The sequence below is a fragment of the Asparagus officinalis genome, chromosome 1, assembly GCF_001876935.1.
Source record: "Asparagus officinalis chromosome 1, Aspof.V1, whole genome shotgun sequence".
NCBI classification, from domain to species: domain Eukaryota; kingdom Viridiplantae; phylum Streptophyta; class Magnoliopsida; order Asparagales; family Asparagaceae; genus Asparagus; species Asparagus officinalis.
In genome coordinates, this window is record NC_033794.1 from 79,889,094 (window position 1) to 79,905,503 (window position 16,410).

Below are 16,410 nucleotides of genomic sequence, written 5' to 3' on the forward strand. Positions count from 1 at the left end.
TCCCACATCTCTGGTGAAGACCTACGGCAGCGTGGATCTCTCTAAGTTCAGGATTCCATTAAATGATCGCCTTGGTCCTCTACCCGAAGATCGAGGCAAAGCTCCTGTTAAGGAACTCTTGGGTCCACTGAATGAATCCTAAGCAACTCTTCAGACTGGGGGTCGTATAGATCCTCCCAACAAACTAGTTCCAGTAACTGCCTACTCAGGAGTACATGTGAAAAATCAGGAGCCCGTTAGGGTTTCACCCTCACAAAGATGTGATTCCAAATGTGTGACTCATACGAATGCTAACAAGGTATTGCTTATTCAGAAGGAAACATGTCTGGCAGAAGACAACGTTATACCTGATAAACAGTCAATAGGTTGCTTCGGCCACAATGTCGATGAGTTGTACTGTCGGGCTAGGGGTAAGTCCTAAAAGAGAAATACCTTAGAAACAGACACTCACTGTCCTAGTGAGAGGCTAATCAGGATAGTATTATTATAATGTAGCTGTCCCAAGACCGCTCCACGGAGGGTCTCTGTATTTCGAAGGCTTTCCATTGAAGAGTCAAAACCCAAATCAAGACGTTCCCACAAAAGAAGATCGGCCATTAAAGATGACGAACTCCCATAAGTCACCATCAACATGGCTGACAAAGCAAAGTCTGTGTTCAATTTGAATAATGCTAATCCTAACTTTTCTCCGGGAAGAAAAGTCGATTCAGGAATAGCCCGATGAGTGTCGCAGGTCTAGTTAGAAGCTGTTAGACATGGGGATTACCTGAAGATGCATGAAGGACTGTTTTCAGAAGATGAACTTTTAGATACTTGCTCCACAATCGCCTCCAATGATATAATATTGTCTTGCATGGGGTGAGCTCGAGAAGTATTCATGATCACTATCGAACAAGTAGTTCAACTTCTTCATGAAGCCTTGGCCAAATAAAAAGAAGATTTTAAAATTAAAATGGAGATGGTCGAGCAACGGGTCAAGGATTTACATGCTCAATAATTTCAGGAGTTGTCAAATCAGTATGGTGAATCCAGTCGTCACCACACTACCAATCAGGTAGATAGCGACTCAGAGGTAGAGGAGACTATCAATGCCGATGCTCCTCCTAATGACAAAGATACTCGGGGTGGCCCTAATAATAATACTAATACTAGGGGTGGACCTAACAATAATACCAACACTGGGGGTGGCCCGATCACTAATGACAATGCTGAGGGTGGTCCCATTGTTCATCCTCAAAATTGCCTGAAGAAAGATACAGGCGAGATGAGATGATAAAATATCTAGAGAATTAAGTCAATGCCTTCATGTCTGCTCAAGAAGTGAGGAAAACGAACATTCCGTTCCTGTATCCAAGAGAGTGGGATTCAATCCTGTACCCGACGAAGTTCACCCTATTTAACTTCATGCCATTCGACCGGAGATGCTCGCCCACTCAACATTTGACCTATTTCAAGTCTCATCTGGGAGTGATCTCTGGGAATAAACCACTGGTGATCTGGTCATTCGTAAGCATCCTTCATGGGGACGCCTTCGATTAGTATCGACATCTCAAGCCAGAGAACATCAACTGCTGGGACAATATGGAAATTTCATTCCTCAGCAATTTCTTTGATGATGACACTGAAGTGTTAATTGGAGCTCTTCTAGATGAGAAGCAAGAAGACGAGGAATCAGTTGACACCTTCGTCAAATACTTCCGAAATAAGACGATGAATTACCGAGATTCGATCACAGAAGAGTTTATACTCGAGACCTACCATCACAATCTCTCCCTCGATGTTCTCGAAGTCATGGGGGTTATCCCCTCAACCATCTAGAAAGAATTAAAACTATGTATAGAACAGGTCGAGCGCTTCCACAGAAGAAAGAAGGTCGAGAGAAGCCAGCCGACAATAGCTGTGGTTACTGTTGATGTTAATCAAACGTCACAACAACAAGCTCAGAAACATCGAAGGACTCCATATCTGAGACTCCAAAAAAAGTACTCCTTCTAGGATGAGGAAGTTCCAGCCATCTTGAAATGCCTCCTTGCCAACGACAAGATCGCACTATAAAGACCAGGAAGGAGCTAAGAGGATTACGGATCCAAACTGTTGTGCATACCACAGGAGGGTTCTTCATCCCACCAATGTTTGCTTCGGTCTCAAAAAAAATCTAAGCCTTAATTGACTCCAGCATCATAACGGCATAATAAGCCAAATAAAGATGACCCAACCTCCGATGGTTAGACGGGTATAAACTGTCTCCCCTAACTCCAAAGAGTATACGAGTATAAACTTTTCCTGCTTTTAACTCCACTGGATACGTGAGTATAAACCACTTCTCTATGTACTCCACCAAGGTATACGAGTATAAACTGTTTCTCAAACCTCCAACTGGTACACTAGGCTAAAACGTTCCTTACCTTTGATGGGAAGTTCCTGGAGAATACTACATATGGTATTCTTAAGGATAACCCAAAACCAATAAATTCTTAATCATGATAAAGAATGATTAAGAACCTCCCTTCTTAAGGATAACCCAAAACCAATAAATTCTTAATCATGATAAAGAATGATTAAGAACCTCCCACTCTGGCTATTTAATCATTCCAATAAATTCTTAATCATGATAAAGAATGATTAAGAACCTCCCACTCTGGCTATTTAATCATTTTCAATATGATTAAAACCCTCCCTCTGTGACTTCTCAAGCACTCTTTCGTCGAGATGAGATTCATACGGTCAATCTTCCCTCACAAAAACCACACGGTCTAATTGTGGAGTGCTTAATCCCTCACTGATCAAATCAATTAATGATGGGTCCACTAAAAATTATTTCTGGTTTGATCCACTCAAACTCCCGCTGTATCTGTACACTCAACACTTCCATTGTTAGAGTCCGGACATAGTATTGAAAGTTTTAAACCCTCTTATGTTAAAGTCCTTGCAACTTGACACCAGAAACTCACACTATATTAACATAGTGATTTGTGCAAATCGACACTCATACTGTTATTTGTACTACCTCACCCCCACCTCACCACCATTTGGTCAAATATTTAAACAGTTAGGGCTAAAGCCAAAATCTCCTCTTAATTCCTACCATGAACGAGAGGTCCATAAATTGAATGATCAAACCTTTAAACAGTTAGTATCGTCTCAAACTCCCTTCGGTCAAATCTTTGAACAGTTAGAGCTAAAGCCAAAATCCCCTCTCGATTCCTTCCATGAACGAGAGGTTCACAAATTGAACGATCAAATATTTAAACAGTTAGGATCGTCTCAAAATCCATCTTGGTCAAACCTTAAATAGTTAGGACCTAAACCAAAATCCCCTTTCGATAAACGAGAGGTTTCCACCCACATCGAGTGATCAAACATTTAAACAGTTAGGATCGTCTCAACCTCCCTTTTGGCCAAACCTTTAAACAGTTAGGGTTAAAGTTAGAATTTTATCTCGATAAATGAGAATTTCATTGTTAGATTGGATAACTAAACCTTTAAATAGTTAGAGTTATCTAAATCTTTTCGATTCTCGGAGTGGAGATCCCACTCTTAGTTTCATCCTTCAGATTCTCGAAGTATCTTTTCGATTCTCGGAGTGGAGATCCCACTCTTAGTTTCATCCTTCAGATTCTCGAAGTGGAGATCCTACTTGAGTTTCTTTTGCACTTGGAGATAGAATATAAAATTCTTCTTCTCTAGCACAGGGTTCGTCTTTGCCCCAAGATAAGACACAACACAACTCTTCAGCACTAAAATCCATGCATTTCACGCATGGGAAACTTTATCTTGACCCCTAATCAGAGATAAGCCTACGTCTAATATGCGTTGTCGGGTGGTCTGTTCCCGTGAAAATGACCAAGTCTATGTATTCAATATCATAAGTCTAAGAGAGTTCATTCTCTTAGCACAACATTGCATGTGAGACGAGTTTAAATAATTCACATGCTAGCCAAATTTAAACGATAATCAGTAAAGGCAAGTCAAATTCGTTAATGGCTGAGGGTTTGCCAGAAATCTTATGAGCATCTCGTGAGGGATGATTAAGCCTATGTATTCAATACCATAGCACTAAGTCTAATAGAGTTTATTCTCTTATCACAATGTTATATGCAGAACAAACTTAAACAATCTGCATACTAGCCCAATTCAAATGATAGGTCGTAAAGGAACTTCAAACCCGTTGATGGTTGAGGGTTTGCCAAAAATCCTATGAGTATTATGCTTATCTATTTAAAATGGAATGGGTAATCATAATAAGGGGCAAAAAGTCACTAACGCATTAGCTTCACCAGTTGGTCTCGTGACTTGAACAGCTGAGCTAACCTCAACTCCAGCCAAAGCTTTAAGGATAATAACTTCAGATATTCAGTAACTTCAGAGATAATAGCTATATCAGCATCAACAACTGGTCCTACGATCAAATCTCGCATAAAGAGCTCAACCTGGTGAGCATCTGAAGCATTCTCAGCTTGCTCTTCTTGACACTCCGATGAGTATTTGTGTATAAACTACATCTCTTTGAACCTCCAACGGGTACACGAAGTTAAATTGATTCCAAAAACTCTAAAGAGTATATGAGTATAACGTGGTCCTCTCCGCTCTAATGCCTTAAGAGCCTAAATTATGTAGACTCCAATTAACGTATGAGTATAAACTGTGTTTACACTGGTCAACACATAGCCTTGGGTCAACGCTGGTCAACGTGTAGCCTTGGCTCAACGCCGATCAACACAGTTGCGGATGGTCAACACCGGTCAACACGTTGCGATGAGAGTCAACGCTGATCAATGCGTAGCCATGAGACAACGCTGGTCAACACGTTGTAATCAAAGTCAACGCCAGTCAACGCGAACTCAATGCATTGTTAATTCTCGCCAAAACAAGGCTCAGATCAACTCTGATACCAAGTTTAATCCCAAGGAGTTCAATCGTAATTCAAATGCAAATCCCTGATGAAGATAGTCAGTTCAACTTCAACTCATTGACATGAGCTAAAATTAGAAATCAACATACCAATTTTAATTCGAGACTTTAACAACGGTCAGACGATAAACATAGTGCCAAAAGAATTTTAGCTATTTGACAAAATACTAAATAGACTAAAAATTGAAGAAGTTAAGAACTAAAACTAATTATATGTCCTTTTACACTAACTAAAGGTAGGACCTATCACATCCAAAGTATTTCAGGTTCTTCTATAAAAGAAACAAGATTGAAACACTTTGGAGAGGGTATCTGCAGGCGTTAAAAATTACCTATGGATTCTTCGACAATGAACATCATTATTCGAAGATAAGACAATGAACATCATTATTCGAGTCAAGGAGGATTATTCGATGTTGATAAGCGAATGAAGCAAGTTGACAAAACATGCGAATCAACGTGATGATAGAATAACGAAGAAACGAACCGATCGGAATTACGTTTCACTCACGAAAGGCAAAGCGCCACTCGTATCTCATCCACTTCACATATGATTCACCTATGGGAGATTGTAGTTCTCTTCCCCGTCTTTCTAACATACTTTGAATCACATCATTTTGAAATCGGACGACAAAACTATAGCGAAAACAGTCAAGGTGCGCAAAATGACGCCTCAGTAGAAAACCGAGACATAAGGAGTATTACAGCTAGCCGAGACACTCTTTGTGTCTCTGCCGTCCGAGACACATGGTGTGTCTTGGGCCCGTTTTTGCTATTTTTTCACCGTTTCTTCGATGTTAACTGGCCCGATTCTGATCCAAAGCCTCTCTAACTGATTTAGAGTTATATTTGAATGTGGTTAAGTAGTTACAACTAAGAATAAGATCAAATCATTCATTCTTATCAAAAAACTGAGTTTCTGAAGCCTATAAATACAGCCCTAGGGCCTTTATTTGGATAGATCCAAAATTCTCGAGCGTCGGTGAAGCCTTGTCGAACTGAAGAGTGAGAAGCATGAATTTCAGAGAGGAGAAAGAGATCTTGGTGAGATATTCAGCATAAAGAGGAAGAGTTTGAGAGATCTGCATTCGTTCATCCATTTCCTTGAGATCGTGCCTAGCTGCGATTCTCGAGAAGAGTGATTATCTCACTTTACCAAGATAGTTACTTTAGTTTCTTGTCTCATTTGTGAGGCAATGATATTTATATTAGATCTGATCAGTCGGTGATTCACGGATAAACCCCGGTACAGGCCATGATCCCACGCAAACAGCGAGTGATTAACGTTTGTTGTGTGTGTTTTAAGAGAGTTGTAATCTTTTGTTCTTATTTTTGTTGAGTTCATTGTAACGATTGAAGTTATAATGAGTCCACTAATGAAAGAATCAACTTTCCACCAAAATACCTAATACCCATTAAACCTAAGTAATTTTAATCTCAACCATTCATTTTAACCTGATAAATCATAACCTTCCATCACATTTCACTTTGATCAAATCTCAACCTTTCCTTTGATTTTTTGATCTAATCTTGCCCATTCATTTTTAACTAAAAGAAACTACCCTAATTCCTTCCATCACTCACGTTTATTTTTCACCCCCAAAACCGCACAAACCTTCATCTTCCTCAGTTCATCCGATTCTAAAGATTAGGGCATCCTCTCTTTCTCATTTTCACTCAAAAAATTCATCAAATTTCTTGTCTACTTTGAGTTTTCTAGTCTCAGTAGTCGACTACAGCTTCAATTAGCCGACTACATCTAGGGTTTCAATGGTTTGGTAAGCTCTCTTCCCTTATTCCATTTCCAATTTCAAAATTGAATAATGCCAAAATCAAAGAGGCGTAGGTCTGGTCCATCAAATGTAGTTAAAGATTATTCAATTTATCTTAAAGACCCATATTTGCTTTCCCAAATTAAAGAATTTCAATCTTTTGAAATTATACCTGGTAGATTTGTCAAATTTGATGATTTCATCACTCATAATTTCAGTGATTACTTTGCAAATGTTGGATTATTAGATCTTTTTTCCTCTGAAAATAGGAAGCCATATTATCCATTGTTTGTTCAACTATTTTATGTCAATATCACAATATATGAAACCGATCGTCAATCGGATGTTCTTAACACACTTGTTAAAGGAATTGAAATCAATATGACTCCTAAGAAATTAGGTTAAAATTTTAATATTCCTTATCAAGGTGTTAGTCTTCCAACTATCAAAATGAATGATGAAAATTTGCTTAGAAATCATATTTTCCTTCCTGGTTATGGCAAACCTCTCAATAATTCAAATAAACTAAGGCCTATCCCTAGGTTTATTGCTCGAATTCTTGCTTACAACCTTTTTCAAAAAATAAAGAGTTTTCATTTTATATCTCTTGATCTAGTTAAAGCCCTCTATACAATTATGGCTAACATTAAGGTTAATTAGGTTAAGGTGTTTTATGAAAATCGTTTAGTCTTTCTTAAGAGATCTCTTCTATTTGGACATTTTCTTACGAGAATATTTGAGGCATATCATGTTGATCTAGAAACTAAAACTTCTAAGATTCATTCCATCGACCTCTTTGATTCCAATGCCTTAACTCGGATGAAATTAAGCAACTTTAAAATTCACCAAGATGAACCTACCCTCAACCAGAACAAAATACCCAAGATATACCACAAGCCACTCATGAAGCTAGACCCTCTACTAGTCACTTTCCACCACTAATGAATGAACCTTCTTACTTCTCTGATGCATAATACAATACATTGTCCGCTAGAATACTTGATTTAGAATCGGGACAAAAAGCTTTGTATGATCAAAATGTACTTGTGTTGAAGAGTCAAGAAGCATTAATCAACAAATTTGATAACCTGGAGATGAAGTTTGATACAATGAATATGAAGATTGGTTCCTTGGACATGAAGCTCAATGCTTACTTCCAAGGAAATCAACCTCCACCAGGACCATTCACTTAGAAGCTTATTTATGCATCATGTAACTTTGCACTAGTTTCATGTTTATGTTAAAAACAATGACTTATGTTTATTTGTTTAAATTTAGTATCAAAAACTATGTGAGTTGTTTGTTTTATTTAAGACTTGTGTAATATGTCGTATGTTGCTACTATATTTATGTTTATGTGTTCAAGACTAAGTATGAATTTGTGTTTCATGTTATCATGCTTAGTATGATTATTTCCTAAATATTGTGTTCATGAGCTACTTATCTTAAAAACAGATTGTGAAGATAGAAATTGTTGAAATTTTTGTATTTATGGCAAGTCTTTGCCTACCCCTATGGATGGATGAAGTGATGGACTATGTTCACAATCCGGAAGATCTTTTTAAAGTATTGGCTCATGAAGAAGAAATTATGACATGTTTAGGATAGATGTTTATTTATTTTTGTTAATGACAAAGAGGGAGAATGTTATAAATGTCAATTATGCTATGTATATGAATTATAGAATATGCTTTTATGCAGGGGAGTAAGTTATTTGTTCCTAAATGTTTAATTTTTTTAGAATATACTTACATATGCATAAATTGTTTATCATCATCAAAAAGGGGGAGAATGTTGGATATCATGCCCCCAAGATATAATTTTGATGATAACAATTTATTCATTATGTGTATCACTATGAATATTATTATGCACTAACATATCAATGAAGCTATCAACATCAACTATGAACAAGTGCAAGGTGAGTTCAAAGCATCATTAAGTAAAGAAGATGACGTGCTTATACATCAATGTAAATTTTATATTTTCTTTACTTAGAAATTATATTTTCTTTACTTAGAAATTTTGTACAAGCCTTAATCACTCACACATACATACACAAAGTGGTTAGAACACACTAACACATGCTTAGTGTGTTGGTTAACAATAGAAATCCTTTATGTTAACTATTAGAGTTTATAATTTATCAATAAGTCTAAAAACTTTTTATTCAAATCAGTTTTCACCCCTTAGTAGTCGACCAATTACTACTTCTAGTCAATTACTGAAGTTCAGATCAAAAATATAAGTTTCTATCAAATTACAGTTTAGTCGACTAATAACTTTTTATGGTCGACTACTAAACGCTTAGGCAAAATCTTAGTTTCTGTAAAGTTATAGTATAGTTGACTACTAGACTATATAGTCGACTACTAAAAGTCATTCAAAATTCTTAACTTTCTATTATTTACAGTGTAGTCGACAACTATGCAGTATAGTTATTTTCGTCAAAAGCTACTTTTTCCATTGCTTTCGAACATGTTATACCGTTTATCGATTACAAGTCTGAACTAAAAGAAAAGTCGATCTTTTTATAAGATCTTCTTACAATAAAAAATCAAAAATTTATAACTTTATCCAACAAAACGCAACAGTAGTTTATCTCATGATGCTTCGCGTAGGATTTTTGTCAGTACCGGGGACACGTTAGTCCGTGGACCACCATAGATCAAATACAGTTGACTGTATAACTACGCTCTTATTTCACGAAGGAAACAATTGCGGCATCGACAATCATGACCAAGCGGGATTGTGTCTCTCCTCGAGATTAAAACAAGATTTAATCCGGAGGAAGGAGGGGGAGAGAATCTCAAAACTTTCGAAGGCTTTTTCTTTTTGAAAAAGTTCATTAAGATTCGCTAATTTTCCTCTAAAATTCGTGGTTCAGTATTCAATTCAACAGCACCTCGTCCTCTGATTTTCAAATCCTCTCAAATGAAGACCTTGTGCTTCTATTTATAGGCTTTTGTCATCATGTTTTCTAAAAAGATAGGTATTTTGATGTCTTCTGTAGTTGATAACGATTCAAATACGTTTAGGGGAGCTTCAAACCGATTGAAGAAGTCCTGGAATAAAAGAACTCTGATAAAACATCAAAAAACCCATTTTTAGGAATTTCGACCGGTCGGGAGTGTCCCACCATTTGGTGGCTCGCACTCATGCGAGCCCCGTGGCTTCCATTTACCTATCTTTTCAATTTTTCAACGGTTTTTTGTTTCATCTGTTCACTTACTCTGCAATTGTTTTCCGCTTTATGCGTGTTCGTTGATTCATCTCCTTGTGCATGATTCGTTTCATGCGTTTCGCGAATGATTTATCAAACTTACGATTCACTTTGTGCGTTTTCCTGACTTTCGAATGATTTATCGAACTTACTATTCGTTTCATGCATTTTGCCAACTTCCGGACGATTTACCAAGCATGTGATTTGCTTTATGCATCTCGCTGACTCGTGAACGGTTTATCGAACTTGTGGTTCTTTTCATGCATTTTGTTGATTCGCAAGTGAAATTCATTGAACGTACGAACCTTTTAGAGCTGGTTGGCGAGCGTATGAGCCTGTGGTCTTGTTTCGAACATTTCGTGACTTAGTTGTATCAATGATTCATTGTTACTTCACCTTGAACTGTATTTAGGACCAATAAGTAGTTTTCGATGCTTATAGATACCCCCTCCAAAGTGTTTTAGCCTCGTTTCTTTTATAGAAGAGGCTGTGATACTTTGGACATGATACGTATGGTCCGTAATCCCTCAATTCCTCTTAGTCTATTCAATTCTTTTTAGAATAGCTAAGATTCGTCTGGTTCTGTGTTTATCGTCTGGCCGTTGTCAAAATTTTAGATTTAGTCGGTGTGTTTGATGTTTGGATTGGCCCGTGTTTGTTTAATTGATCTAGAGCCCTGCCTCGATGAGACAGTGGACGCATTGATTAGCATTGAGTTCTCATCATCGTTCGTTCGTATGACGTTGAATTATGTTGACAAACGCCTGCATTCGCTCCCCCCCATGTTGAAACATGGTAGAAAGCTGATTTATAATTGTATTCCTTCGTGAATTGCCTTAATCAGTTTGGGTTCGAATATCTGCAGGGAGGTCGTGGGTTATCCTTAAGAATATGGTGTACGATACTCTCCAGGAACTTCCCATTGAAGATCCGAATCAGTTCAGACTTGTGAACCCATCGGAGTATAAATACGAATATCCGGTGAATCATGGCTTCGCGCGCGTGCGGATGGTGAATCATGGCTTCGCGCGCGTGCAAACCACTAAAGAAACTCTCTTGGGGCTGTTTTGGTTTGGTCTGGTCTGGTTTGGTTTGGTTTAAGATGGTTTAGACCGTGGGTTGGTTTGGTTGGATCAGGTTTGGTTCGACGGAACCGGACCCAAACCAAACCCTCTACTTTTTTTTGAGTGGCTACGACCATTGTATTTGAACATTTGGTATTATCGGTGATATATATATCTTTTGTTCGGTGTACTTCTCATCTTTATTATGATTTATCATTTCATTTAGAATAATTAACCGTAATACTTATAAGATTTTTGACAAACCCTCAGTCCTCAATGGATTTGATGAGCCTTTACCGACTACCGTTTGAGTCGAGCTAGCATGTGAATTGTCGAAGTTCGTTTCACATGTAACGTTGTGCTAAAGGAATGAACTCCCTTATACTTAGTGTTATGATATCAAATACGTAGACTTTATCTCTTTCATGGAGAAAGACTAACCGGCAACGCGTGTTAGGCGCCGACTTATCCATGTTTAGGATTCAGGATAAAATTCCCCAGACTTGAATTCTGGTGTCTTCTTCAATCGGTGAAAGACTAAACCGGCAACGCGTGTTAGGCATTGACTTATCCCTACTTAGGTTTCGGGATAAAATTCCTCATACTTGTGAAGTACGGATTTTAGCGTTATTAATAACAATCCGTCACAATGTCGAATATGTGGGCTTTTGTCTTTCTTACGATCAAGGACTAACCAGCAACACGTGTTAGGCAATAACTTATCCCTTCTTAGGCTTCGGGATAAAGTTTCCCAGACTTAAATTCTGATGTCTTCTTCAATCGGTGAAAGACTAAACCGACAACGCATGTTAAACATTGACTTATCTCTACTTAGGCTTCAGGATAAAATTCCCCATGCTTGTGAAGCACGGATTTTGGGAGTTATGAAAAAAATGGTGTCTTCTCTTGGGGCAAAGACGAACCTAATGCTGGAGAGGAAGAATTTTATATTCTCTCTCTAGTTGCAAAGGACACTTAAAGTGGGATCTCCGGTTCAAGAATCCGGGAAGTTGAAACTAAGAGTGGGATCTCCACTCCGAGAATCAAAAAGATTCGGATAATCCTAACTATCAGAAGGTTTGATTACAGAACTAAAGGTAGGTTTCTCATTTATCGAAAGTGAATTGTGGTTTTGGCCCTAACTGTTAGAAGGTTTGACCAAGTAGGAGGTTTGAGATGACCCTAATTGTAGGAAGGTTTGATCGCTCAATTTGGAAGTGGACATCTCGTTCATGGAAGGAATCGAGAGGAGATTTTGGTTGTGGTCCTAACTATAGGAAGGTTTGACCAAGTGGGAATGGAGGAACAGCCCTAACTATTTTAAAGGTATAGTCGCTCGATTTGAAAGTGGACCTCTCGTTCGTAGAAGGAATCGACAGGAGATTTTGGTTGTGGTTCTAACTGTAGGAAGGTTTGACCGAGCTGAATCAATGAGAGTGAGAGTGCAAATCACAGTGGGAGTGTTGATTTGTAAAAGTCACTCAGCAGAATTTTTCAATGTTAAGTGATAAGAATTTAACATGAAAGGGGTCTGCCGCTTGCCATGAATTGCTAGCTAAACTTTGAGAACACTACATTAGGACTTAAACATTGGGCGTGCTAAGTGCGCAAATGCAGTAGGAGTTTGAACGGATTTGACCGAAAGAACTCTAATAGGCTCGCTGTCAATTAATCTGATCAGTGAGGGACAATGGGAGTTTCATATTTATCCCCATTTATAGTAACCAGGTTATCCACCTCCAGCTTTCCTTACGAAACTGGGTCTAATAAGGAATACTTTGTATTCCGATGAATGGTCGGGTTATCCTTAATAATATCACATACGATATTCTTCTAGGAACTTCCCGTTAAAATTAGAAAATAATTTAGACTCGTATACTTATTAGAGTATGTAGGGAGCAGTTTATCCTCATGCACCTATTAGAGGATTCAGAAACAGTTTATACTATTAGCCTTCTTATTTTGATGATGTTTAACAAATAATTTACTTCTAATGTTGTTTGTCTAGTAATTGTGTTTATTTATTTATTATAGACAAACAACATGTTAGAGGATGGATAGAATTACGCTTCAACGATCGTATCCAATGGAGGTTGGTAGAATTTAAGAGTGAAGCCTATGTAATTCAAGTTGAAGATCCAAGTTCCAGCTTCATCCGCAATGTGTACCAAGTCAAACGTATTGAAGATCAAGATCAAGCTTGGGTAACATTAGTTTAGGTTTATATTATGTGTGTTAGTACTTTAAGCTCAATCATATATACACACACATTATATTGGTTTCCTTGTATATATATATATACAATATNTATATATATACATACATTGTTTTAAGTTTTCATGCTTATAAATATGAGATTACATATTTATTATTGTGTTTTGGTTTAACTATATAGACATGAAATAAATTTACATTCATATATATAATCATATGTTTCATACTCTATTTCATTTAAGAATATATTACTTAGAATATACAATTTTGAGAAAATATTATTTTCTTGGTTTATGGACTTAACAATAATCATATATATCTTTTATTAAGTCTACAAAATCATTTTGTAATGTTTCAAAATATGGTTAAGCTAAAATGTCAAAACTCATGTGTTCACATTTTTATGTTTTGGACTATTTTACAAAATAATAATATTTCTAATTTGGGAGGTCCTTTTTAAAAATCAGTTTTGTAGCATTTTATTATCATGTCTATAATCATTTCCCAAAGTTTTATAATTTTTGGAATTTATTTGATATTCTTAAACATGGTTTAAAGTTGTGTTTTTCTGTGCATTTCAGATCTGTGCACGTTTAGTCGACTCGTTAGTTGACTCATAAGTCGACTCACGAAGTACAGCGGAGTTATGCTTTTTTTCTTCTGCTGAGTCGACTCATATAAGTCGACTCATAAGTTGACCCATAAGTCGACTTATCAGAGAGCCGTTGCACAGTAACGACTAGTTTTCAGATTTAATTATTTTAATGTTTTTATGGGATTTTCTTGGATTCTAGGGCTGGTTTCTTCAAGCCTATATATACCCCTTTACATTAACTATTTCATACAACTAAGAAAATGTTTTAAACAAGTTTTAAAAGGGTTTAAGTTTTGTTTAAGAAGTGTTTAAGAGTTTGTTTGAGTTTTAGTTTGTGAAGATAACTTTCACAAGAGTAAGTGAAGATCATCCTTTGGTGTTTGAGCACTCACTCTTCTTCATCTCTCTTGTTATCTATAGAGAAGTTTTCTAAACTCAATTTCCAGCTTTGTATTTACATTGTTTATTGATTATCATATTTATAAGCTAGTTTTTCATAATTGAGTTTAGTTTGATTTTGTTCATTAAATCTTATTATTACATACACCCACTTGAGATTTTAGTATTTACATACATAGTATAATTAGGGTTGTGAGAGTATTGTAACATTGAGTTGTGCTTAATTGAGTTCTCACCTTATTTAGAGAACAAACCATTTGTTGTGTGCCTATTTGTGAAGATCACTTTGTAATACACTAGTACACTAAGAGGAGTGTGTGGTGAGAGACGAGGTCGTCCCAAGAGGAGTGGGGTAGGTTGTAATGCCTAGAGAGAGGTTATAATTCCTAACACTTGAGAGAGACAAAGGCTAGAGACCAACACTTGAGGTGGTAGTTAGTGTGTTTACATTGTGAGTGATTGTAAAGTTTTGGGTGAGCTAGAAAACCGAGTTGTAAGGTGTAAAACGTTATTCGTGCGAGCATTAAAAACCCGGTTGTGTAGTGGATTTCTCCCTAGGAGTGGGGAGCGGAGACGTAGGACGGAAGGTCCAAACTTCGTGATCATTTGATTGTGTTTTAGTTTGCATTGGCGTTCATTTATACTTGTGCTCATTGCTCATATCGCCTTTGTCTCATTATTTAGTTTGTTCACTATATTATTTACACTTTTGTTTACCCTTGTTTATATTGCTTATCCTTGCATATATCTCATTGCATATCTTATTTGCTAGGATATTTGTTAATTAGTTTTTAATTGGCATTAAATCGGATTAGATTAGTATAAACCCTATTCACCCCCCTCCCCCCCCTCTAGCGTTCTTTCCTAGTGGTAATAGGATCCAACAATTGGTATCAGAGCTTGGTGCTCTTTGATTTAAGGTCTAATCGCCTTGAGTTAAAGATCCAAGTTATCTTTTTGTGCTAATCTTGTTTTGATTTTATTTGTATCTTGCTTGCACATATATACATTATGGATATGCACGGTGCACCTTGTTTAGGTTATGCCATCAATATTACTCCTAGATTAGATAATTTCCCCTATGCCCAATGGTGTGTTAGATTTAAACTTTTTGTTCAATCTAGACACAACTTCGATTTATGGGAAATTATAGATGATGCTTATATTATGCCCACTTCGGAGAAATCCAAGTGGAATAAAACTGATCATCGTATGTTTACCATGAATAAGCTTTTGCTAGAATTTTTACATAATGCGTTCGATTCATCTATGTCTAACAAGCTTGATTCTTTTGATAGTGCTTACACATTATGGAAACTTATAGAAACACATCAAGGGAATTTGGAGGTGATCGGACAAGCTTTGGAGGATTCCGCTACTAGTTCATGTGGAGCTTCATTTTCATGCACACGGTCACTAGGCGATAGCCCTAGTGTGGTAGGCGAGTCCGAATCCGAATATGATTTATCTTTTGATGAACTCGCCTGTGCTAGTGAAAAATTATTGCATGCATATAACAAATTGCATAAGAATTTTATTGATTTACAAATCAAGTATGAAGGTTTAAAATTCGATCATGAGAAGTTAGCTTCCAAATTTGATATCATTTCTCAAGAGAATGATGCTCTTAATGAAAATAATGATATGCTAAATTTGAAAAATAATAATTTGAAATTGGAAATTGCTAACTTGACTCATGACAAAAATAATGCCATGTTAGAAGTAGAGAACATAAAAAATGTTATTGCTTCTTTCATAAATGACTATTTATGTTCTACTTCTATTAAAAATGCATATGTGTCTAATAATGATGAGGTAAATCTTGTTAAAAACCGCATTTCATCTTTAGACTCAACTCTTGTTACATGCATGGATAATCATAAGAAACTTATGAACATGCGTGCTAAGTCTCATGCTACTACATCTAGACATCCCATACATCATGCACACATGTATAGCAAAATTTACAAGTGTTCAAATTGCGGCCGAAAAGGCCATATTGCTAAATTTTGCTATGATGCACATAAACCTACAAAGACTAATATTAATGCGCATTGTGCATCTCATAAGGCTTCTTCATCACATACACATTCACATGCTCATTCTCATAAAGTTCATCATAAGCATGCTAATGTGTATCATTGTGATGTTCGTGGTAGAGTTGGTCACTTAGCTAAATTTTGTTTTGATTTGCGAAAAGTTTTAAAATTGTAAAATATTTCAAGTGGACCA